General features: G+C 47.1%; 1 protein-coding gene and 1 pseudogene across 1 annotated transcript in view; both read left to right on the plus strand.

Annotated features, from left to right (window-relative positions):
- Window positions 1-27,685, plus strand: part of SLC9A9 (solute carrier family 9 member A9) — a 1,718,538-nt gene that overhangs the window by 311,633 nt on the left and 1,379,220 nt on the right.
- LOC134912138 (5S ribosomal RNA) lies at window positions 11,909-12,027 on the plus strand (annotated as a pseudogene).

Genomic DNA, 27,685 nt, shown 5'->3' on the forward strand with positions numbered 1-27,685 from the left:
TATAAATACACCAGTGGTGGTGCTGTGTCAGCAGTGGAGGTGGCAGTGTCAGTGGCGGGGGTGGCATCTTCTCCCTCCATAGTGACCTGTTAAAATCTAAGGGAATTAAATACGCTACACTGGCTCATTTGGTCCATGGTGGCTGGGCTGGGCAGGAGAAAGGGAAGAAACTGGGCGATGAGTGTCACAGGGGTGGTAATCAGTATGCTGACTGACGGGATCCAGGCGCACAGTATACCGGCGCCGGGATCCCGACAGCCGGCATACAACACTTATTCTCCCTCGTGGGGGTCCACGACCCCCCTGGAGGGAGAATAAAATAGCGTGGCGCGCGAGGCGAGCCCGCAAGGGGCTCATTTACGCTCGCCACACTGTCGGTAAGCCGGCGGTGGTGCTCCCAGCGCCGGTATGCTGGTCGCCGGGAGCACGACCGCCGGCAGATCGTAGTGAACCCGTGTCACAGGCATTAACTGCATTCTGAAAGGGCACACATGGCTTTCAGTGAGTGCTCTCTTTGGGGGCACGTAATGCCTGTGACACAAAGCACCCAGCTTCTTCCCTGTCTCCTGTCAGCATTTGTGTCTTGGGTTAGTGTAATAAGGAAGCCAATCTCAAAGACGCCTTACTTAAAAGGGATAAATGTTATGTGTACAGTTGTATATGCAAGTTCTCACTTGCCAGGGCAGATAACAGGTGGGAGCTAAAGGTCCAGGGTGATTTTTAAATGAAATTAAGTGACCTCACATGGGCCCTCATTCCGAGTTGTTCGCTCGTTATTTTCCTTCGCATCGGTGCGATTTTCCGCTAACTGCGCATGCGCAATGTTTGCACTGCGGCTGCGTCAAGTAAATTTGCTAAGAAGTTTGGTATTTTACTCACGGCATTACGAGGATTTTTCTTCGTTCTGGTGATCGGAGTGTGATTGACAGGAAGTGGTTGTTTCTGGGCGGAAACTGTCCGTTTTATGGGTGTGTGTGAAAAAATGCTGCCGTTTCTGTGAAAAAGGCGGGAGTGGCTGGAGAAACGGGGGAGTGCCTGGGCGAACGCTGGGTGTGTTTGTGACATCAAACCAGGAATGAAACTGACTGAACTGATCGCAGTGGCAGAGTAAGTCTCGAGCTACTCAGAAACTGCTAAGAAATTTCTATTCGCAATTTTGCGAATCTTTCGTACGCAATTCTGCTAAGCTAAGATTCACTCCCAGAGGGCGGCGGCTTAGCGTGTGCACTGCTGCGAAAAGCGGCTAGCGAGCGAACAACTCGGAATGAGGGCCATTGCCCACAAACCTTCTGTATTGCTGGTACGCCTTGCACTGGGAACCACACAGATACTGAATTCAGCAGCTCAGCTGCAGGCCACACCCCTGAGTGTCAATAGATACACCCATAGGTGGAGTTAGAACATGACACATTCCCTCATCATTCTGCTTCCACCTGCAATCTCCCTGAAACCAGTTTTCAAAAGAAGTCACATGATTAACGCTATGCAATTAACGCTATGCACAGTATTGTGTCTTTCTCTAGGTTTTTTGTTTGTTTGTTTTTTAGTTGTTTATGCATTGGCACCAGAATCTCCACCCTCTGTACTTCTCAAAAAGATATTTTTAGCTTCATGAGTATTTTATAAACATGTAATTTAGTGACATACTAACCGCATGACCCATCTATTTTGCCTTGCTTCAGTATTATTATTTTTTCCAGTTGATCTCTGGCTTCTACACAAATAATTAGAGATTCACAATCACAGGCATTATTCACTTACTGAAATAGCATTTAAATATCCTGTTTGGTTCTTTTTAGCCTTGCTTCATGTCAGTTAGGAAAACAGTTAGTTTTAACCACTTGCCTTGCATGGTTACATCAGTTGCAACCACGTCAGTTAGGGCTTTACCTGACATAAGGCCTAATTCAGACCTGATCGTTGCTGTGCGTTTTTGCACAGCAACCGATCAGGTCTGAACTGCGCATGCGCCGGCGCCGCAGTGGCCGATGGCCATCTCATCCCAGCGATTGCCTCTGTTTGATTGACAGGCAGAGGCGGTCGCTGGGTGGGAGGGGGCGGGCCGGCAGCGTTTGGCCGCCGTTTTGACGGCGCAGTCCTGGCAACGCAGGCGTGCCTGGACCACGCAGGGGCCGGGTCGCGGCGGCTGCGTGACATCACATGCAGCCGCTTCGTCCCGGACAGCAACGGGTAGCTCCCTGCCAGCGCGCAGAAGCTGCGCAGGTAGGGAGCTACTTGTCAAGTTCCAAAACATCGCCGCTGTGTGATGCTTTTGTACTTGTGCTGGGGGTGGGGGGGCAGATATGCGGGCGGAATAGCCCTGTGCTGGGCGTCCCCCCGCATGTCTGAGCAACTGAACATGGCCGTGCAAAATGTTGCACGGCTACGATCAGGTCTGAATTAGGCCCATGGTCACATTGGATGTTACCAGTAAGAAATGCCCAGTGGGCTGCTAACGGTAGATTATTTTAGGGGGTTATCCCAGCCCTTTTGCACTGTGGCCAGCAGTGACCGGGCAGCAGAGAGCAGCAGCCGGGAAAGAAAGCATGCGCTGCTCCTTGTGTATATACCCGGCAGCTGCTGACTCCAGTGTATAAACCTGGCAACTGCACAGAGTAGCAGCCATGAGGGAAGCCAGCGCAGGAAAACTGATAATCATTCTCACCTAACTCATGTTCTCCTGCACTCTTCATATTGGAGCTGGAGGGAGGTGGTGTGGGGCATACTTACCTACTCTCTCGGAATGGGCGGGAGGCTCCCGAAAATCGGGTGACCCTCCCGCCCCCCCGGAAAAGCAGGCAAGTCTCCCGATTTTTTAGGGGTCCCCCTGCCCGGCCGCCCACTTAGTGAGTAAAGTGGGCGGTCCGGGCAGTCGATGACGCGATTCTTGCTGAATCGCGTCATCATAGCAATGCCCCCTGCTATATAATGCCGGTAATCGCGGCATTACATAGCAGGGGGCGTGGCTTAAATGAAGTGCCGCGATAACCACTCCCCTGTTCCGCCTCTGCCCGCCCCGCTTTGCCTCCGCCCCGCCCCCTATCCGTGTCATAACCCCGCCCCGCCCCCCTGCTGAGCCGACCTGGCTGCTCTCTCCCGGAGAGAGCAGCCAGGATGTCGGCATGTATGGTGTGGGGGTGTGGGGGGTTGTTTAAAATGATTATGATTAAAAAAAACTACACTGGCCACAGGAGTAGAGGGGTTTAGGAAGTGATTTTATAATTGTATAATGGGGGCCTATGGACATGGGGTAGGGGAGTGCAAAACACCCCCTAGGTAGATTTTCTAAAAAAGAAAATTTAATTAAAGAAACTTTTAAAACTTTGTTAAATACAAAATACTAATAATAATTTCTGAGTGTTTTTTTGAAAACAGAATTGTCAGTTGAGTGGATAAGTTATCTCTCATGCACTGTATTTTATTGTCATTGACAATAAACTGTACTCCTGAATTTGGGGTATAACCATCAAGAGACCGCCCATGTCAGTGATTTGGCGGGGCTTCATCATGCCAACCCCACCGAATGATGATTTTATTGTTAATACCGTACATTTGTTACCACATACAGATGTGTCCTCATACTCCTATCCCGTTCCCACAATGTAGCGGAGAAGCTTTTTCCAGCTACGGTTTCTTTTATAGTTCTACCTTTTCCTCAGTCTTGCTTTCTAGTTTGCTAATATGCTATAAAGTAACAGTTTAAGTATAATAATATCTTTTATTGGGCCTAACCTGTGTACTTTTTTCTCAGATTTGCATCTTAGGGGTTTATTTACGAAGTGTCGAGTTACTAAACCGGACACGTCTGATCATATTTTTTTATGCCTGATATTTAAAAGGGCAATGCTTTTGCAAGCCATGTCTTGTTAGTAAAGGTATTGCCCTTTAAAATATCAGGCATAAAAACAATCAGAAGTGCCAGGTTTAACAACCCAGTGCTTTGGAAATAAACTCCTACATTCGCAAATAGTGTACTAGGAGCCTGATTCAGAGGTGGACACAATGTCAATGTATGCAGTGGAGTGATTTTTTGCGACTGCGCATACTTCTGTGCTGCGATGGCTTGCGATAGCGTTCGCAGTGAGGATTTATTCACAAAGGGATTGACAGTCAGAGAGTGCTTGTGGGATGTAATAGGAGAGTGGCTACTCAAACACAGGTGTGTCGTGACCATTTCAGGGGAATGTCACAGCCTGCAACCGCGATCCCAAGCACAGTAAACGTGGCTCCGGCGTCTTACTTCTTATGGCCAAGCTGCACAAGCAGCGAATTATTTAGACAGTCGATAATCGTGCATCTATGTACACAAGTGGCGGATATCCGATCACGTACAGGATCACAGCTACAAAGCCTTTTGCATACATGAATCTGAATCAGGCCCTAAGTACTTATGATTACTGTTCTCGCGTGGCATACCCCTTTTCCACTAGAATTTTTAAACACGGGTAAATGCGCGGGGGCGCGCATTTACCCGTGTTTTTCCCTAGTGGAAACGGGTTCCCCGGCAAATTCCCGGATCAAGTGATTCGGGAATCCTACCCTGGTAGCTAGCCGGGTTGAACACGTGTTCAACCCGGCTAGCTGTCAAGTGTGAACGGGAGCCGTGTCGAGGCGACACGGCTCCCGTTCACAGTGCATAGGGAGGGCGGCGCTGGGAGATCATGTGATCTCCCAGCGCCGCCCCTGCCGCGTCACTAGCGCGTCACCAATCCAGCAATTGCCGGGTTGGTGAGCGCTGTCTGCAGGGAGCTGTAGCACGGGTCGCAGCCGTGTCAGGCGACACGGCTGCGACCCGTGCTACGCTAGTGGAAAAGGGGTATAAGTAGAAAATTATAAATGAGGCAGGAAGTCTGGCCTGAGGAGGGAGGTGGAGTGGAAGTAATATTGGAAACAGGCATGCAAAGTGGTAATCAGGGTGGAGTATCAGCAACCGCGCTGAGGGGGTGATGGCAAAAGTGGACAGAAATAGCTGTGTGCATGAGCATGTGTGTGACACCCACCACCGCCCCGTGTGTGTGTGTGTGTGTGTGTGTGTGACTCTCCAGAGTCAGCAGCTGGTAGAACTACATCTCCCAGCAGCCCCCTTCCTAGTGTAAAGATAGAGGGGAGACCACTAGACGGATAAGTATCCAGACAGAACAAGAAGAACATAATAAAGTACCCAGAAAGAGATAGGGGAGGGACCATGATCAGGGCAGTAGAGAGCTTAGCCAGGCCCAGGTACCTTTCAGGGGGCATAACCTAACCACATGAGGTGTGGTCCTGCACACTGAAAAAAAATACAGAAAAAATTGTACTTTAAGGGCCTCCCTGGCCACATTGCAGCCCAGCACACAGCAGCGTGTGCTGGGCCGGGGGAAAGACCTGCCGCAGCTTTTGCCAGGTGAGGTGGGGGGGGGGGGGGGGGGGGGGGCAACATTTGGGCCCCCACTGGGCCCCTCTATAAGGCCTGGACCCGGGTAAATAGTAGCTGCTACCCGCCCCCCCCCACACACATCCTATTGGCACCACTGACCATGATGCAAACCGTTTAGAAAGAAAAAAATGAGATGGACAGCAGTGTTTATGATAAATTGAAATGGAGAAAGGCAAGAAAGAGGGAGATCACAGAAGGGGTGGCACGCATTATACCGGCTGTCGGGATCCTGGCACCCAGCATACTGGCGCTGGGATCCTGACCGCCGGTATACCGCAAACTTTTCTCCCTCTTGGGGTGTCCACAACACCCCAGGAGAGAGAATAAATAGCATGGCACGTGTAGCACGGAGGGTGGTGAGCGCAGCGCGTGTGCAAGGGGCTCTTTTGCACTCGCCCCACTGCCGGGATTCCGGTTGTTGGGATCCCGGCCCCGGGATCTTGACAGCCGGCAATTCGTAGTACACCCCAGAGAAGATGAGGTTGCAATAGTTAAGATGAGAGATGATGAGTACTTAGATAAAAGTGAGTACACACGGATACAATAATTATGCTGATCATTCGATTTTCATCCTGTATTGAAGGATCGGCAAAATTATTGTATCCATGTGTATGCAGTGCTGATGCAGGAGCTTAAGCCGATAACCAGCTTATGACGCTCCTACAACGGCTGGCATCGGGTGCTCGAAACTTTGAACAAGTTTAATTTTGAAAGCGTCGATCATACAATACAATAAAAGCCCATAAGAGCACCGTGCACACTGTGCTGTAGTCTTCACCATATGTACGGTGCTTACAGGAGCTGAAAGGGGGTTACGCTAGTGGGACACAGGATGGATGATCGGGAGAGTTTACCCCGATAAGCCGCCCTGTACCCACCTTAAGAGATTAGTTGGCGTCAGTGGTGTTAGAGCTGATGCGTTTTAAAGGGAGGCAGTATAATGTTATTGTGTTTCTGTTGTGTCCAAGGTGATACAATAGACAGCATTTATGGAGTACAAATGTCGGTCAAAAATAAATACCCATGCGTTCCATGTCGGAGATTGGAAAACAAGCACTGTTTGGGGTATCTAAGAACAGATTGGATAGTAACCAGTTGGATGGCTTTGTATACAGTATCTTGATGGTAGGTCGACACTACTTAGGCCGACAGTCAATAGGTCGACCTCTATTGGTTGACATTGACATGGTCGACATAGGAAAATGGTCAACAAATTGAAGACATGGGACAGGTCGACACATGGACAGGTCGACATTTAGCTTTTTCATTCTTTACCATCCACGTGGACTACTATTGGTTATAGTAACCTGTGCCGAGTGCAGTGGTAGCGGAGCGAGGCACCTTTCCAGCAGTATGGCGAGCTATGCGAGGGGTCGCCATACACTAATTGTGGTTCCTGGTCATATTACGGAAAAAACAACACCAAAAACAGTCAAAAAAATCCACGTTGACCTTTCCATGTGTCGGACATTTTCATGCATTGACCATGTTAATCTCGACCTAATGACTGTTGACCTTAACTAGGTCGATCCTTTATACCATAACCTTGTACACGCAGTCAGCTGTTGTAAGACTGTTATAACTGTACTTGTTTCATCTTAACGTTGCCTCTTTGGAGAAACATATCTGAGACTTCTTCACTGAAATGCAAATTCTGTCTTCCCAAGATCAAAGTACTATATCCATGTCTCTTTTATTACATGGTAATGCCTGCAGGAAGCTGTCTGGAAGTGTTGTCAGAAGTTCTAGTAAAAATGCCATGTAATATTATCTGCCTGTCTGACATCACAAGTGCCCATTCACCTGATATATTACTTTCTCATACAAGCGTTAACTACCATCACTGTGCCATGGGCATGATTGATGTGCTAGGTATAGTTGTCTGACTTTATTAGAATTACATGTCCACTTTTTCACTTAGACGCCTCTTTTAAAACTGTGTTGAGCCAAAGTGTAACTTTCCAAACCTCATTCAAGCTTTCACAATAATCTTGTTGTGAAATATGCATATTTCTTAAATGTATGACATGTTTGCAATCTGAGGCTCACCAGTTATAATCATGGGTAAATTATTCTGAGCTGGCCAGTCATCGACTGACAGCTTCATACTTACTGTAGTTAGACAGATGCATAATTGCAGGTTCAAAACTTCCTCCTAAAGGTGGGGCAAAGACATAACATAAATACAGTTAGGTCAATAAATATTTGGACATCGACACAATTCTCATATTTTGGGCTCTATACACCATCACAATGGATTTGAAATGAAACAAACAAGATGTGCTTTAACTGCAGACTTTCCGCTTTAATTTGAGGGTATTTACATCCAAATTAGGTGAACGGTGTAGGAATTACAATGGTTTCTATATGTGCCGCCCACTTTTTAAGGGAGCAAAAGTAATGGGACAATCGACTCAAAAGCTATTTCATGGACAGGAGTGGACTATTCCCTCATTATTTCATCATCAATTAAGCAGGTAAAAGGTCTGAAGTAGATTCCAGATGTGACATTTCCATTTGGAATCTGTTGCTGTCGACTCTCAATATGAGATCCAAATGAGCTGCCACTATCAGTGAAGCAAGCCATCATTAGGCTGAAAAATCAAAACAAACCCATCAGAGAGATAGCAAAAACATTAGGTGTGGCCAAATCAACTGTTTGGAACATTCTTAAAAAGAAAGAACGCACCCGAGAGCTCAGCAACACCAAAAGACCCTGAAGACCACGGAAAACAACTGTGGTGGATGACAGAAGAATTATTTCCCTCATGAAGAAAAACCCCTTCACAACAGTTGCCCAGATCAAAAACACTCTCCAGGAGGTAGGTGTATATGTGTCAAAGTCAACAATCAAGAGAAGCCTTCACAAGAGTGAATGTAGAGGGTTCATCACAAGATGTAAACCATTGGTGAGCCATAAAAACAGGAAGACCAGATTAGAGTTTGCCAAACAACATCTAAAAAAGCCTTTACAGTTCTGGAACAACATCCTATGGACAGATGAGACAAAGATCAACTTGTACCAGAGTGATGGGAAGAGAAGAGTATGCAGAAGGAAAGGAACTGCTCATGATCCAAAACATACCACCTCATCAGTGAAGCATGGTGGTAGTGTCATGGCATGGGCATGTATGGCTGCCAATGGAACTGGTTCCCTTGTATTTATTGATAATATGACTGTTTCAGGCAATATTATCTGCTCATATTCAGTCAAATGCTTCAGAACTCATTGGACGGCGCTTCACAGTGCAGATGGACAATGACCCGAAGCATACTGCGAAAGCAACCAAAGAGTTTTTTAAGGCAAATAAGTGGAATGTTATGCAGTGGCCAAGTCAATCACCTGACCTGAATCCTTTTGAGCTTGCATTTCACTTGATGAAGATAAAACTGAAGGGAAAATGACCCAAGAACAAGCAGGAACTGAAGACATTTGCAGTAGAGGCCTGGCAGAGCTTCACCAGGGATGAAACCCAGCGTCTGGTGATGTCTATGCATTCCAGACTTCAGGCTGTAATTGACTGCAAAGGATTTGCAACAATGTATTGAAAAGTGAAAGTTTGATTTAGGATTGTTTAGTTTGTCCCATTACTTTTGGTCCCTTAAAAAGTGGGAGGCACATATAGAAACCGTTGTAATTCCTACACCGTTCACCTGATTTAGATGTAAATACCCTAAAATTAATGCAGAAAGTCTGCAGTTAATGCACATCTTGTTTGTTTTATTTCAAATCCATTGTGGTGGTGTATAGAGCCCAAAATATGAGAATTGTGTCGATGTCCCAATATTTATGGGTCTGACTGTATATATTTTTCCCTTTGTAATTGTGTAATGGGGATATTTGGGGATGATTGCATAATACATTTTATTAGCTAATTTCCATAAACTCATTTATTCATGCTGTTCCCCATCATCAGACACCAGAGCTGCTTGTTATACATGTATGAAATAACATAGATCAGTCTGTGGATGTGTCCGCATACACCTAGCGTCTATACGCCATACGGTGCGAGGCGACCAGTGTGAGAGTTGATCTGAGAGGAGTAGTGTACTACAGTATATGTTCTTTTTCTTATTACATCTCATATACATCTCAGAACCAGTGAAAAAGCCACTCGTAGTATAATAGAGACGCTGGGCTGTAACATTATCCACACAGGTATTGGTTTTATATATGCACAAAGTCGCAAATTAATCACAGCGGAATTTGGCATGAGGGAAAGCCATGATTGTTGTATCAGATGTACAAACTCCCAGTAGTTTTAATTGTGCAAATAATATGCTAATTTTTAGCGAAAAAGACTCACGGCGCGGCTGAGTCACCCAGGACCAGGCGCACAAAGAGGGTCTCTCTGGTGTGACTGAAGCCACAGTGTAAAAGGGTACATCTACACAATGATCTTCAAGCGTTATAGGGGCAGAAATCTACACAAGGATCTTCAAATGTCTGCTTAAATCAGGGGTGGGGAACGTCCGGCCCGCGGGCCGTATAAGGCCCGCACAGCCTCTTCACCCGGCCCGCGGCTCACCTAACCAAGGAGGGAGATACCAGGCGCCCACTAAGTATGTGTTGCCAGCGGGCGCCCAGCTCCTTCCCCTCAGTGGCAGCCGGAGGCAAGAGCGCACTCCTGAGCTCCTGCTTTCAGCTCAGGCAGAGTGCGGCTGTGCGTTATGGGCGAGACGTCATGACGTCTCTCCCATAGTTCCGAGGAGCGGGCGGCCAGACGGAGGGCAGCGCAGTATGGAAGCAGGAGCAGGGATGATGATTATTGTGTGTGTGTGTGTGTGTGTGTGTGTGTGTGTGTGTAAGCAGCACTACCAGCGGGCACAACTATAACTACAGGGGGCACATCTACTTGGGGCACAACTACACGGGACATATCTACAGGGGGCATATCTACAGGGGACATAACTACTGACTGGCGCCATAACTACTGACTGGGGGAATATCTACAGGGGGCTCATCTACAGGGGGCACAACTACTGACTGGGGCATAACTACTGGGGGAATATCTAGTGGTGGGCATATCTACTGGGGGCACATCTACTGACTGGGGCCATAACTACTGACTGAGGGCATAACTACTGACTGAGGGCATATGTACTGGGGCACATCTACTGGGGGCACATCTACTGACTGGGGCCATATCTACTGACTGAGGGTATATGTACTGGGGCATAACTACTTGGGGCATATCTACTGGGGACACATCTACAGAGGGCACATCTACTGACTGGGGCCATAACTACTGACTGAGGGCATATCTACTTGGAGCATATCTACTTGGGGCACAACTGGAGGGGGCATATCTACTGACTGAGGGCCATAACTACGACTGTGGGCATATGTACTGTTATGAAGAAGGGTGGTCTTAAGAAAGAGCAAAAGACAAAAGCAGCTATATGCCTTTTCCAGGGTACACTTAGAAAAAAATTAATCTATATAAGAAAGTGATGAATTATGAAAATATGAGTAAATTAATACTTAACTTTTATTAAGATATACTTGATAAAAGGGAGAAAGCGAATATAGATAATTGCTAAAAATTTTGGGGCGATTAAAATATAGAAAGGCGAAAATATGTTCGTGATCAGGTGATCAAGCTCCCAGAGCGAAACGTACGTCAACTTCCGGTCCCGGTGTCCGAACTTCCGGTCGCTCGGACCGCGGACATCGGCTCCACAGCTCCAGGTTCAGCACACCCTCTCCCTGGCTGGAATACCTCTACCTACAATTGCGGGACATTTCAGGCCTCACACTGCCCACCAATGCTTGCAGGCAAAAAGGTTTGAGCCGCACACTGTGAGGCGTTTTCTCTTCATCTTCCACCAGGGGGGATTCCTTCACAGGCACAACATAACGTTTTATCCACTGTATCCAAACAATTCAGGGGCACAGTGGGAGGCAGCATTTATCCTATATGTAGATTAAATAACTGCATTTCAGCTGTGAATACCTGATGTGCCTATTTTAAGGGTGTCTGTTCTCCCCTCTCTTTCCCATTTCTCTCAATTTTTTTATTATTCATTTTTCTTTATATATGATTTTCAGTGCAACTAACACCATTTGCTTATTGTACAAAACGGCCTCCCCATATGCATTCTGAATGTTCAGTATTAATACTATGTGATATCTGACCATAGGAACATTCAGTATTTGTGTAAACAAGGGGATCATTCCCTGTTGATTTACCATATTTATATGATTGGTTCCAAAATACAACTGTCTGATATCTAGTCATAGGAACATCTAATATACGCTTTAAGAGAATACATCCTTTGCTCTCTGTACAAATGTGATACAACAATAGGGTTTTTTTAATATGGGAGCAACACACACCCATCAGAATACGGTGGGGTTTTTTCCAATACACTGAATCATTTATATTATATTTCATTCAGGGGATTATTCCCTGTCAGACTATCATATCTATAAAATCTGCCGGGGATAACCGCACACTGGAATTGATTGCACATGCTGGAGATTTACTCACCTACGGTCAAACCGCACTGAGTATGCCCAATCTCGTCTGATCTTGGAAGCCATACACTGCAGGGCCTGGTCAGTACCCGGTTGGGAGACCACCAGGGAATACTAGGTACCGTAGGTATTTCACTCTCATACCATTTGAGTCTTTCCAGCTCTCTGTGCGGTCCCAGACATTGAATTTTCTCCAATATCCAATTCTGATATTCTGACATGGGATAGCTGAACCCAATTGAGCAGGTCTACTCCCACAAAGATTTTTTCAATCCAATATTGGAGTAATTTTTTTGGATCATTAGGGGAGTAAACATATTTTCGCCTTTCTATATTTTCATCGCCCCAAAATTTTTAGCAATTATCTATATTCGCTTTCTCCCTTTTATCAAGTATATCTTAATAAAAGTTAAGTATTAATTTACTCATATTTTCATAATTCATCACTTTCTTATATAGATTAATTTTTTTCTAAGCGTGCCCTGGAAAAGGCATATAGCTGCTTTTGTCTTTTGCTCTTTCTTAAGACCACCCTTCTTCATATAGTTTACTGAACTATTTTCCGGGAGCACCACCAACCCATTGCTGAATTTATTTGTTTGTATAGTAAGCATAATGTTGGTTTAACAAATTACTAAATCAAAACAGACATTATTAATACAGTATTCTGTGCAGATTTACCAATTTCCTAGCAGGCATATGTACTGGGGCATAACTACTGGGGGAATATCTACTGTTGCATAACTACTGGGGGCAGGCTCATTTTTAAGTTGATAATTTTTGTATGGCCCCTGAAGGATTTTATAAATATCCAAATGGCCCTTGGTAGAAAAAAGGTTCCCCATCCCTGACTTATATGTACTAAATTTGTCACAACTGAGGGCCTGAGCTGACGGGAGGCAGCCTCAGTTGTAGGGGCTGAGATGTAACGGAACCTGGGAGGTTGTATCAGACCCCTAGACATGTAAGTAACATATAGAAGAACTGCCCGAAGGCGTGACCATGACAACCAGGGTAAAAGTCAATGATGTTTATTTATGACAAACTCCGTAACACAGCAGCAGTAAAAAGAAAACATAAAAATCAGCAGAGGATAAATACAGTTCCTGGGTACTACAGGATGGCAAGTGCCACAGGGCTCTGGTAGCATGAGATAGTTCTTATAATCTTCTAGTTGGAAAGTCCTTACCAGGCCCGACTGTAGCAATGGAGATAGCCCAGGATCCTACCAGCTGGTGTTCCAGGAAAAGCTGGGCTGCTGTGGATAAAACGGCTGCTGTGGGTACTGGCTGGAACCAGACTGATGTTGGCACGGAGTGGATACTGGCTGGAACCAGTTAAATAATAAATGTAGTTTGAGAGCGATGAAATATGAAGTGATGTTTGGAGCTTGAGAGCGGTGAAATTATAATGCCGGTGATAAATGATAATCTGCAGAAAAGGGTACCGGCACTTTAAGAAGAGCTGACCTCTGCTGGAAGCTGGATGCTGAAAGCAGGTGGATCTGTAGCTGGAAGCAGATGAATCCAAGAGGATAGGAGAGTCAGGCTACACCGCAGGTGGAATGCTGGTGCGGGTCTCTTTAGTGGAGGTTTGGAGATAGGAACTGGAACCTGGAAAACAACCACAGGAGAGAGACAAACTGGAACTAGGTTTGACAACCAAAGCACTGACGCCTTCCTTGCTCAGGTACATAATATTTATACCTGCAGCAAGGAAGGGATTGGCTAGGCAATTATGCAGATTAAAAATGCAGACAGCAGATTGGTGGAAATGAACAGATGACAGAATCCAAGATGGCTGCGCCCATGCAGACACTTGGAGGGAAGTTTGGTTTGTAATCCATGTGAGAATCAAAACAGTAATGGCGGCGCCGGCCACAGGAGACAGGAGACGCCAGACTGACAAGCGCACATTTAACCACGCGAGCACAGCGGAGGCCGCGGCTGACGTAATCACCACTCTGACATTCTGCATGTAGAAACTCAGGAACAGCGGCTGAGGCCGCGGGAGACGCCATTCCGGATGTAACAGGCGTTGCGGTGACCGCGTCTCAGAGTGACAGGAGAGGAGGCAGGAATGTGGACGTCAGTATAACAGATGGGATCCGGTCCTGGAACGCTGAGCCAGCCCTAGGAGGCATCTGAAGGGTAAGTAATGGCGTCCAGATACCCGGATCGTGACAGCACCCCCCCCTTTAGGAGTGGCCCCAGGACACTTCTTTGGCTTTTGAGGAAACTTGGAATGGAATTTCCGGACCAAGGCAGGAGCATGGACATCAGAAGCATTGGTCCATGAGCGTTCCTCAGGGCCGTAACCCTTCCAGTCAATAAGATACTGTAATTGACCGTAACGGTGACGTGAGTCCAGGATCTTGGCCACTTCATACTCAGCGCCTCGTTGAGTTTGGACTTTCGGAGTTGGAGGAAGTGAGGAATGAAACCGATTCAGGATCAGCGGTTTCAACAGGGAAACATGGAATGTCCTGGGTATTTTTAAGAAGGGAGGTAACTGAAGTCTGTAAGCAACAGGATTGATGACTTATGTACAAAAATTGTTTTTCTTGTAGATCACACACTTTGGCGCAGGAGAAATGCTGCTTATAGAAAATATCAATCCAATTGGATATCACCCCTAATCCAAATTATTATTAGTAGAAGATGTAAGATTGGAATAGGATCGATAATTTCATTAAGCGCATAGAGTGAAAGCAAATATTAACAATATTGAATCACTTTCCTATTCAGAAACAGGTGAAGGTTTTTATATTTAGCGTACCCCCACTCACGCTGTTCGTGGGTATATAAAATACATCAAGGTATCTTTGTTCTTCTTAAATCCGCAATCTAGATGTTCACAGTATCCAATATCTAAGACGTAAAACTGGGTATCGTACCCCAACTCACACAGCTATGGGAATATGAACTCCTATCAAGGTTTCTTTTCCCTCTTATTCCAAAGACCGGTTCCTAACGTACACTTCTGTCTCAGGATCGCCTCGTATGCAAGGGAAAAAATAACAACAAACAATGTGTGGTATCTTCTACACCTAGTTGGAATTTTGTCTGTGATATTGTTCTCATATGGACATACACCCAAAATGATCCACTATGTGTTAGGTCATCAGTTCTACACCATTACGTAAAGGACCCTCCACCGATCTTTAAAATTAGGTTGCGTACCCCAACTCACACAGCAATCGGTGGGGTGACTCCTATAAAGGTATCTTTATGGTGTTTCAGAAAAAATCTTTATGGGCGTACCCCAATTCACAGGTAAGTAGACAACGTCTTTCTCATCAAGGTATCTTTACTGTGTCCTCACATGCAGCAGGTTCAACAGTAGAAACTGAGAGGCTTGTAGTCAGTAATATATGTTTTTGTATTGGAGCACCTATACACTGTGTAATTCTGCATACAGAGTATTATGATTAACCTTTAGATAATTAAACTCATTGCATAAAAAAGGGGTAATGTTCCTTTAAAAATTGACTTCATGGTCAGACTTTACTATGTCCGCCTGAACATATAGATTAGTTCGGTACACTCGGTTAAAATACCTATTTTTTTTTAAAGTGCAATAGTGTATCAATTGGTATATCCAGAAACAGAGTCAGTAATTGCTATAAGCACTGGAACTCCCACATAGGGCCCACAATTGTTTCCAGAGGGTTTCTCAAGCTGCAACCATGTGTGTAGGAGTTTTCAGAATCTCAGGAACAGCGGCTGAGGCCGCGGGAGACGCCATTCCGGATGTAACAGGCGTTGCGGTGACCGCGTCTCAGAGTGACAGGAGAGGAGGCAGGAATGTGGACGTCAGTATAACAGATGGGATCCGGTCCTGGAACGCTGAGCCAGCCTTAGGAGGCATCTGAAGGGTAAGTAATGGCGTCCAGATACCCGGATCGTGACAGCACCCCCCCCTTTAGGAGTGGCCCCAGGACACTTCTTTGGCTTTTGAAGAAACTTGGAATGGAATTTCCGGACCAAGGCAGGAGCATGGACATCAGAAGCATTGGTCCATGAGCGTTCCTCAGGGCCGTAACCCTTCCAGTCAATAAGATACTGTAATTGACCGTAACGGTGACGTGAGTCCAGGATCTTGGCCACTTCATACTCAACGCCTCGTTGAGTTTGGACTTTCGGAGTTGGAGGAAGTGAGGAATGAAACCGATTCAGGATCAGCGGTTTCAACAGGGAAACATGGAATGTCCTGGGTATTTTTAAGAAGGGAGGTAACTGAAGTCTGTAAGCAACAGGATTGATGACTTGTTCAATTTTGAAAGGACCGATGTAGCGAGGTGCAAACTTCATACTGGGAACTCTTAACCTCAAATTCTTCGTGGATAACCATACCCGATCACCCACCTTGAGAGCAGGAACCGCTCTACGCTTCTTATCCGCAAACCTCTTGTACCTGAACGATGCCTTGAGCAGAGCTGATCGTACACTCTTCCAGTTATTTGCAAACTGATGCAAGTTGATATCCACTGCTGGAACAGAAGTTGCTGGAAGCGGTTGGAATTCAGGGACTTTAGGGTGGAATCCAAAGTTAGTGAAGAATGGTGTTGAAGAAGATGAGGAATGATACTGGTTGTTATGACAGAACTCGGCCCAGGGAAGTAATTGAACCCAGTCATCTTGAGAGGAAGACACATAGATGCGGAGGAAGGCCTCCAAGTCCTGATTCACCCTCTCAGTTTGACCATTGGTCTGAGGATGGTAAGCCGTGGAAAACTTTAGTTTGACTTGGAGGACTTGACATAAACTTCGCCAGAATTTGGCTGTGAATTGAACTCCTCGATCTGAGATAATTTCTTCAGGAAGACCGTGAAGTCGGAAGATCTCTTGTATGAACACTTGAGCCAACTTGGAAGCTGACGGAAGACCGGTGAGAGGAATGAAGTGTGCCATCTTGGTGAACCGGTCAACTACCACCCAGATGGTATTGAACTTGTTGCACATGGGTAAGTCTGTAATGAAATACATCGACAAATGGGTCCATGGTTGACGGGGAACGGATAGTGGAACCAGTTGCCCCGCAGGCGACTGGCGGGATACTTTATGTTGGGCACACTTTGGGTAAGATGCAATAAACTCCATGACGTCCTTTCTCAGAGTTGGCCACCAATAGGACCTAGAGATAAACTCCAGGGTTTTTTGGATACCTGTATGTCCGGCAAAACGGGAAGCATGGGCCCAATGCATGAGCTTCTTCCTTAGCACCGGCTTCACAAAACTTTTCCCTAGTGGGGGCGTAGAGTCCATCCCCACCGTGGAGAATGCCAACGGATTAATAATAGGATGCTTGTCTGAAGACTCTGACTCATTTTCTTGCTCCCAAGAGCGGGAAAGGGCATCGGCCTTGCGATTCTGAGAGCCCGGACAAAACTGGAGCTTAAAGTCGAACCTGGAAAAGAAAAGTGCCCATCTGGCCTGACGAGGGTTGAGACATTGTGCGCCTTTCAGATATAAAAGATTCTTGTGGTCGGTAAGTATGGTGATTGAATGCGAAGCTCCCTCCAACAGATATCTCCACTCCTCTAGAGCGAGCTTGATGGCTAGCAACTCCTGGTCGCCAATGGCATAGTTGCGCTCAGCTGGGGAGATCTTCCGGGAGAAGAAACTGCAAGGGTGTAAATGGCCATCTTTAGCCCTCTGAGATAACACAGCTCCAACTCCAACGGAGGAGGCATCCACCTCTAAGATGAAAGGAGAGTCGACGTCGGGCTGCCTCAGAACTGGTGCAGAGATGAAACGTTGTTTTAAAAGATGAAAAGCTTGCGTAGCTTCTTCAGACCACTTAGACGGGTTAGCACCCTTCTTAGTTAAAGCAGAAATAGGCGCCACAATGGTGGAAAAGTCTCGTATAAACTTTCTGTAATAATTGGCGAACCCTAAGAACCTCTGGACCCCTTTGAGGGTTAAGGGTATCGGCCAATTCTGGATTGCTTGTAGTTTCTCAGGATCCATCTCTAGTCCGGAACCGGACACAATGTAACCTAGAAACGGAATGGACTTGACTTCAAAGACGCATTTCTCTAATTTGCAATAGAGATGATTGACACGGAGACGGGACAGAACCTCTTTTACCCAAAAACGATGTTCCTCTAAATTGTTGGTAAAAATGAGGATATCATCTAGATAGACCACGACATGACGGTATAAAATGTCTCTGAAGATCTCATTGACAAAATGCTGGAAGACAGCTGGAGCATTGCTCAATCCGAAGGGCATGACGAGGTACTCATAATGTCCGTCACGGGTGTTAAAGGCGGTCTTCCACTCGTCACCCTCACGGATCCGGATGAGATTGTATGCACCTCTCAAGTCCAGCTTTGTAAAGATGGTAGCTCCGCTGACTCTATCAAAGAGCTCAGTAATCAGGGGTAGTGGATAGCGGTTCTTGATGGTAATGTCGTTCAGACCTCTGTAGTCAATGCACGGCCGCAGACCACCATCTTTTTTCTTTACGAAAAAGAAGCCTGCGCCGGCTGGAGAAGAGGAAGGTCGAATGAACCCCTTTGCTAGGTTCTCTTTAATGTATTCCTCCATAGAATGCGTCTCAGGCAGAGACAACGGGTAAGTTCGGCCTCGAGGTGGAACCTTCCCTGGAACGAGATCAATCGGGCAGTTCCATTCTCTATGAGGAGGAAGGATATCAGCAGAGGCTTTACTGAACACATCCGTGAAATCTTGATATGGAGGAGGTGGAACATCAGACGACCTGGGGGAGGAAGAACAGACAGGCAATACTTTAAACAAACATGTCTCAGCACAGGAGGAACCCCATGCCAGAATCTGCGTAGTCGTCCAATCAATAGATGGATTGTGAAGACGGAGCCATGGAAGGCCCAGGACCACAGGATGTGTGGCTCTTGGAATCACTAAAAAAGAAATAAATTCAGAATGAAGAACTCCCACTCTCAGACGAACTGGTAGAGTCCTTAGAGAAATAACTGCATCAAAAATCTTGCTGCCATCCACGGCAGTTAAGGAAATGGACGAAGGAAGTCTCTCGGTGGGTAGGGACCACCGTTTAACATAGGCTTCGGTAATAAAGTTCCCAGCTGCTCCGGAATCAAGGAGGGCAATGACGTTCCGATAACGTTGAGCAACTTGAAGCGAGACTGGGAGATTACAATCATGAGGAGATGGAGAGGAGATCATTACTCCTAGCCGGCCCTCTCCTTGGCGAGCTAGGATTTGGAGTTTTCCCGGACGGTTGGGACAGGCATTGATGGTGTGAGACGGAGCTGCACAATAAAGACAAAGAGACTCAGAGAGACGTCTTCGGCGCTCAGCAGGAGTTAGACGAGAACGGCCAAGTTGCATGGGCTCATTTTTAGATGGTGACAGTTGGCGAGGAGGAGGAGCAGAAGATTTTGGAGCAGATGATCTTCCACGCTCAGTTGCTCTTTCTCTGAAACGTAAATCAACTTTCGTGCAGAGTGAGATTAGCTCATCTAACTTGGAAGGTAAGTCTCTGGTAGCTAACTCATCTTTAATACGCTCAGATAAGCCCTGCCAGAATGCAGCATACAGGGCCTCGTCGTTCCATGCCAGTTCGGATGCCAGGGTCTGGAACTGTATAAGATATTGTCCTACAGTACGTGATCCCTGGCGTAAACGGAGAATCTCAGATGAGGCTGAAGTTACCCGGCCTGGATCGTCGAAGATACGCCTGAATGTTGACACAAATGCAGTGTAGGAGGATAGCAGGGTGTCGGACCTCTCCCATAACGGTGATGCCCAATCAAGGGCTGAGCCACTGAGAAGAGAGATAATGTAGGCAATTTTTGTACGGTCACTGGGAAAATTGCCAGGTTGTAGCTCAAACTGAATCTCACACTGGTTGAGAAATCCCCTGCAGAATCTTGGAGATCCGTTAAATTTTGCTGGCGTTGGAAGATGAAGACGTGGAGCAGAAATGGGTAAGGTGGGTGGGGTTATAGCTGGAGTCACTGTGGTTGACGCACCGGACGCGTCTGATCCACGGAGGGTTGTCTGAATCCCATCCAGCCGAGTAGAGAGATCCTGGAGACAGCGGATGATGTGGCCCTGTGCAGCCTCCTGATGTTCAAGTCGGGCTGCCAGTTCTTGCATCGGCCTGGCCGCTTGATCCTGGTCTCCGGCTGGATTCATATGGTCAGTGCTTACTGTCACAACTGAGGGCCTGAGCTGACGGGAGGCAGTCTCAGTTGTAGGGGCTGAGATGTAACGGAACCTGGGAGGTTGTATCAGACCCCTAGACATGTAAGTAACATATAGAAGAACTGCCCGAAGGCGTGACCATGACAACCAGGGTAAAAATCAATGATGTTTATTTATGACAAACTCCGTAACACAGCAGCAGTAAAAAGAAAACATAAAAATCAGCAGAGGATAAATACAGTTCCTGGGTACTACAGGATGGCAAGGGCCACAGGGCTCTGGTAGCATGAGATAGTTCTTATAATCTTCTAGTTGGAAAGTCCTTACCAGGCCCGACTGTAGCAATGGAGATAGCCCAGGATCGTACCAGCTGGTGTTCCAGGAAAAGCTGGGCTGCTGTGGATAAAACGGCTGCTGTGGGTACTGGCTGGAACCAGACTGATGTTGGCACGGAGTGGATACTGGCTGGAACCAGTTAAATAATAAATGTAGTTTGAGAGCGATGAAATATGAAGTGATGTTTGGAGCTTGAGAGCGGTGAAATTATAATGCCGGTGATAAATGCTAATCTGCAGAAAAGGGTACCGGCACTTTAAGAAGAGCTGACCTCTGCTGGAAGCTGGATGCTGAAAGCAGGTGGATCTGTAGCTGGAAGCAGATGAATCCAAGAGGATAGGAGAGTCAGGCTACACCGCAGGTGGAATGCTGGTGCGGGTCTCTTTAGTGGAGGTTTGGAGATAGGAACTGGAACCTGGAAAACAACCACAGGAGAGAGACAAACTGGAACTAGGTTTGACAACCAAAGCACTGACGCCTTCCTTGCTCAGGCACAGAATATTTATACCTGCAGCAAGGAAGGGATTGGCTAGGCAATTATGCAGATTAACAATGCAGACAGCAGATTGGTGGAAATGAACAGATGACAGAATCCAAGATGGCTGCGCCCATGCAGACACTTGGAGGGAAGTTTGGTTTGTAATCCATGTGAGAATCAAAACAGTAATGGCGGCGCCGGCCACAGGAGACAAGAGACGCCAGACTGACAAGCGCACATTTAACTACGCGAGCACAGCGGAGGCCGCGGCTGATGTAATCACCACTCTGACATTCTGCATGTAGAAACTCAGGAACAGCGGCTGAGGCCGCGGGAGACGCCATTCCGGATGTAACAGGCGTTGCGGTGACCGCGTCTCAGAGTGACAGGAGAGGAGGCAGGAATGTGGACGTCAGTATAACAGATGGGATCCGGTCCTGGAACGCTGAGCCAGCCTTAGGAGGCATCTGAAGGGTAAGTAATGGCGTCCAGATACCCGGATCGTGACAGCACCCCCCCCTTTAGGAGTGGCCCCAGGACACTTCTTTGGCTTTTGAGGAAACTTGGAATGGAATTTCCGGACCAAGGCAGGAGCATGGACATCAGAAGCATTGGTCCATGAGCGTTCCTCAGGGCAGTAACCCTTCCAGTCAATAAGATACTGTAATTGACCGTAACGGTGACGTGAGTCCAGGATCTTGGCCACTTCATACTCAACGCCTCGTTGAGTTTGGACTTTCGGAGTTGGAGGAAGTGAGGAATGAAACCGATTCAGGATCAGCGGTTTCAACAGGGAAACATGGAATGTCCTGGGTATTTTTAAGAAGGGAGGTAACTGAAGTCTGTAAGCAACAGGATTGATGACTTGTTCAATTTTGAAAGGACCGATGTAGCGAGGTGCAAACTTCATACTGGGAACTCTTAACCTCAAATTCTTCGTGGATAACCATACCCGATCACCCACCTTGAGAGCAGGAACTGCTCTACGCTTCTTATCCGCAAACCTCTTGTACCTGAACGATGCCTTGAGCAGAGCTGATCGTACACTCTTCCAGTGATTTGCAAACTGATGCAAGTTGATATCCACTGCTGGAACAGAAGTTGCTGGAAGCGGTTGGAATTCAGGGACTTTAGGGTGGAATCCAAAGTTAGTGAAGAAGGGTGTTGAAGAAGATGAGGAATGATACTGGTTGTTATGACAGAAATCGGCCCAGGGAAGTAATTGAACCCAGTCATCTTGAGAGGAAGACACATAGATGCGGAGGAAGGCCTCCAAGTCCTGATTCACCCTCTCAGTTTGGCCATTGGTCTGAGGATGGTAAGCCGTGGAAAACTTTAGTTTGACTTGGAGGACTTGACATAAACTTCGCCAGAATTTGGCTGTGAATTGAACTCCTCGATCTGAGATAATTTCTTCAGGAAGACCGTGAAGTCGGAAGATCTCTTGTATAAACACTTGAGCCAACTTGGAAGCTGAAGGAAGACCGGTGAGAGGAATGAAGTGTGCCATCTTGGTGAATAGGTCAACTACCACCCAGATGGTATTGAACTTGTTGCACATGGGTAAGTCTGTAATGAAATACATCGACAAATGGGTCCATGGTCGACGGGGAACGGATAGTGGAACCAGTTGCCCCGCAGGCGACTGGCGGGATACTTTATGTTGGGCACACTTTGGGCAAGATGCAATAAACTCCATGACGTCCTTTCTCAGAGTTGGCCACCAATAGGACCTAGAGATAAACTCCAGGGTTTTTTGGATACCTGTATGTCCGGCAAAACGGGAAGCATGGGCCCAATGCATGAGCTTCTTCCTTAGCACCGGCTTCACAAAACTTTTCCCTAGTGGGGGCGTAGAGTCCATCCCCACCGTGGAGAATGCCAACGGATTAATAATAGGATGCTTGTCTGAAGACTCTGACTCATTTTCTTGCTCCCAAGAGCGGGAAAGGGCATCGGCCTTGCGATTCTGAGAGCCCGGACAAAACTGGAGCTTAAAGTCGAACCTGGAAAAGAAAAGTGCCCATCTGGCCTGACGAGGGTTGAGACATTGTGCGCCTTTCAGATATAAAAGATTCTTGTGGTCGGTAAGTATGGTGATTGAATGCGAAGCTCCCTCCAACAGATATCTCCACTCCTCTAGAGCGAGCTTGATGGCTAGCAACTCCTGGTCGCCAATGGCATAGTTGCGCTCAGCTGGGGAGAACTTCCGGGAGAAGAAACTGCAAGGGTGTAAATGGCCATCTTTAGCCCTCTGAGATAACACCGCTCCAACTCCAACGGAGGAGGCATCCACCTCTAAGATGAAAGGAGAGTCGACGTCGGGCTGCCTCAGAACTGGTGCAGAGATGAAACGTTGTTTTAAAAGATGAAAAGCTTGCGTAGCTTCTTCAGACCACTTAGACGGGTTAGCACCCTTCTTAGTTAAAGCAGAAATAGGCGCCACAATGGTGGAAAAGTCTCGTATAAACTTTCTGTAATAATTGGCGAACCCTAAGAACCTCTGGACCCCTTTGAGGGTTAAGGGTATCGGCCAATTCTGGATTGCTTGTAGTTTCTCAGGATCCATCTCTAGTCCGGAACCGGACACAATGTAACCTAGAAACGGAATGGACTTGACTTCAAAGACGCATTTCTCTAATTTGCAATAGAGATGATTGACACGGAGACGGGACAGAACCTCTTTTACCCAAAAACGATGTTCCTCTAAATTGTTGGCAAAAATGAGGATATCATCTAGATAGACCACGACATGACGGTATAAAATGTCTCTGAAGATCTCATTGACAAAATGCTGGAAGACAGCTGGAGCATTGCTCAATCCGAAGGGCATGACGAGGTACTCATAATGTCCGTCACGGGTGTTAAAGGCGGTCTTCCACTCGTCACCCTCACGGATCCGGATGAGATTGTATGCACCTCTCAAGTCCAGCTTTGTAAAGATGGTAGCTCCGCTGACTCTATCAAAGAGCTCAGTAATCAGGGGTAGTGGATAGCGGTTCTTGATGGTAATGTCGTTCAGACCTCTGTAGTCAATGCACGGCCGCAGACCACCATCTTTTTTCTTTACGAAAAAGAAGCCTGCGCCGGCTGGAGAAGAGGAAGGTCGAATGAACCCCTTTGCTAGGTTCTCTTTAATGTATTCCTCCATAGAATGCGTCTCAGGCAGAGACAACGGGTAAGTTCGGCCTCGAGGTGGAACCTTCCCTGGAACGAGATCAATCGGGCAGTTCCATTCTCTATGAGGAGGAAGGATATCAGCAGAGGCTTTACTGAACACATCCGTGAAATCTTGATATGGAGGAGGTGGAACATCAGACGACCTGGGGGAGGAAGAACAGACAGGCAATACTTTAAACAAACATGTCTCAGCACAGGAGGAACCCCATGCCAGAATCTGCGTAGTCGTCCAATCAATAGATGGATTGTGAAGACGGAGCCATGGAAGGCCCAGGACCACAGGATGTGTGGCTCTTGGAATCACTAAAAAAGAAATAAATTCAGAATGAAGAACTCCCACTCTCAGACGAACTGGTAGAGTCCTTAGAGAAATAACTGCATCAAAAATCTTGCTGCCATCCACGGCAGTTAAGGAAATGGACGAAGGAAGTCTCTCGGTGGGTAGGGACCACCGTTTAACATAGGCTTCGGTAATAAAGTTCCCAGCTGCTCCGGAATCAAGGAGGGCAATGACGTTCCGATAACGTTGAGCAACTTGAAGCGAGACTGGGAGATTACAATCATGAGGAGATGGAGAGGAGATCATTACTCCTAGCCGGCCCTCTCCTTGGCGAGCTAGGATTTGGAGTTTTCCCGGACGGTTGGGACAGGCATTGATGGTGTGAGACGGAGCTGCACAATAAAGACAAAGAGACTCAGAGAGACGTCTTCGGCGCTCAGCAGGAGTTAGACGAGAACGGCCAAGTTGCATGGGCTCATTTTTAGATGGTGACAGTTGGCGAGGAGGAGGAGCAGAAGATTTTGGAGCAGATGATCTTCCACGCTCAGTTGCTCTTTCTCTGAAACGTAAATCAACTTTCGTGCAGAGTGAGATTAGCTCATCTAACTTGGAAGGTAAGTCTCTGGTAGCTAACTCATCTTTAATACGCTCAGATAAGCCCTGCCAGAATGCAGCATACAGGGCCTCGTCGTTCCATGCCAGTTCGGATGCCAGGGTCTGGAACTGTATAAGATATTGTCCTACAGTACGTGATCCCTGGCGTAAACGGAGAATCTCAGATGAGGCTGAAGTTACCCGGCCTGGATCGTCGAAGATACGCCTGAATGTTGACACAAATGCAGTGTAGGAGGATAGCAGGGTGTCGGACCTCTCCCATAACGGTGATGCCCAATCAAGGGCTGAGCCACTGAGAAGAGAGATAATGTAGGCAATTTTTGTACGGTCACTGGGAAAATTGCCAGGTTGTAGCTCAAACTGAATCTCACACTGGTTGAGAAATCCCCTGCAGAATCTTGGAGATCCGTTAAATTTTGCTGGCGTTGGAAGATGAAGACGTGGAGCAGAAATGGGTAAGGTGGGTGGGGTTATAGCTGGAGTCACTGTGGTTGACGCACCGGACGCGTCTGATCCACGGAGGGTTGTCTGAATCCCATCCAGCCGAGTAGAGAGATCCTGGAGACAGCGGATGATGTGGCCCTGTGCAGCCTCCTGATGTTCAAGTCGGGCTGCCAGTTCTTGCATCGGCCTGGCCGCTTGATCCTGGTCTCCGGCTGGATTCATATGGTCAGTGCTTACTGTCACAACTGAGGGCCTGAGCTGACGGGAGGCAGCCTCAGTTGTAGGGGCTGAGATGTAATGGAACCTGGGAGGTTGTATCAGACCCCTAGACATGTAAGTAACATATAGAAGAACTGCCCGAAGGCGTGACCATGACAACCAGGGTAAAAGTCAATGATGTTGATTTATGACAAACTCCGTAACACAGCAGCAGTAAAAAGAAAACATAAAAATCAGCAGAGGATAAATACAGTTCCTGGGTACTACAGGATGGCAAGGGCCACAGGGCTCTGGTAGCATGAGATAGTTCTTATAATCTTCTAGTTGGAAAGTCCTTACCAGGCCCGACTGTAGCAATGGAGATAGCCCAGGATCGTACCAGCTGGTGTTCCAGGAAAAGCTGGGCTGCTGTGGATAAAACGGCTGCTGTGGGTACTGGCTGGAACCAGACTGATGTTGGCACGGAGTGGATACTGGCTGGAACCAGTTAAATAATAAATGTAGTTTGAGAGCGATGAAATATGAAGTGATGTTTGGAGCTTGAGAGCGGTGAAATTATAATGCCGGTGATAAATGATAATCTGCAGAAAAGGGTACCGGCACTTTAAGAAGAGCTGACCTCTGCTGGAAGCTGGATGCTGAAAGCAGGTGGATCTGTAGCTGGAAGCAGATGAATCCAAGAGGATAGGAGAGTCAGGCTACACCGCAGGTGGAATGCTGGTGCGGGTCTCTTTAGTGGAGGTTTGGAGATAGGAACTGGAACCTGGAAAACAACCACAGGAGAGAGACAAACTGGAACTAGGTTTGACAACCAAAGCACTGACGCCTTCCTTGCTCAGGCACAGAATATTTATACCTGCAGCAAGGAAGGGATTGGCTCGGCAATTATGCAGATTAACAATGCAGACAGCAGATTGGTGGAAATGAACAGATGACAGAATCCAAGATGGCTGCGCCCATGCAGACACTTGGAGGGAAGTTTGGTTTGTAATCCATGTGAGAATCAAAACAGTAATGGCGGCGCCGGCCACAGGAGACAGGAGACGCCAGACTGACAAGCGCACATTTAACTACGCGAGCACAGCGGAGGCCGCGGCTGATGTAATCACCACTCTGACATTCTGCATGTAGAAACTCAGGAACAGCGGCTGAGGCCGCGGGAGACGCCATTCCGGATGTAACAGGCGTTGCGGTGACCGCGTCTCAGAGTGACAGGAGAGGAGGCAGGAATGTGGACGTCAGTATAACAGATGGGATCCGGTCCTGGAACGCTGAGCCAGCCTTAGGAGGCATCTGAAGGGTAAGTAATGGCGTCCAGATACCCGGATCGTGACAGCACCCCCCCCCTTTAGGAGTGGCCCCAGGACACTTCTTTGGCTTTTGAGGAAACTTGGAATGGAATTTCCGGACCAAGGCAGGAGCATGGACATCAGAAGCATTGGTCCATGAGCGTTCCTCATGGCAGTAACCCTTCCAGTCAATAAGATACTGTAATTGACCGTAACGGTGACGTGAGTCCAGGATCTTGGCCACTTCATACTCAACGCCTCGTTGAGTTTGGACTTTCGGAGTTGGAGGAAGTGAGGAATGAAACCGATTCAGGATCAGCGGTTTCAACAGGGAAACATGGAATGTCCTGGGTATTTTTAAGAAGGGAGGTAACTGAAGTCTGTAAGCAACAGGATTGATGACTTGTTCAATTTTGAAAGGACCGATGTAGCGAGGTGCAAACTTCATACTGGGAACTCTTAACCTCAAATTCTTTGTGGATAACCATACCCGATCACCCACCTTGAGAGCAGGAACTGCTCTACGCTTCTTATCCGCAAACCTCTTGTACCTGAACGATGCCTTGAGCAGAGCTGATCGTACACTCTTCCAGTGATTTGCAAACTGATGCAAGTTGATATCCACTGCTGGAACAGAAGTTGCTGGAAGCGGTTGGAATTCAGGGACTTTAGGGTGGAATCCAAAGTTAGTGAAGAAGGGTGTTGAAGAAGATGAGGAATGATACTGGTTGTTATGACAGAAATCGGCCCAGGGAAGTAATTGAACCCAGTCATCTTGAGAGGAAGACACATAG

The sequence above is a fragment of the Pseudophryne corroboree genome, chromosome 4, assembly GCF_028390025.1.
Source record: "Pseudophryne corroboree isolate aPseCor3 chromosome 4, aPseCor3.hap2, whole genome shotgun sequence".
Taxonomy (NCBI): Eukaryota; Metazoa; Chordata; class Amphibia; order Anura; family Myobatrachidae; genus Pseudophryne; species Pseudophryne corroboree.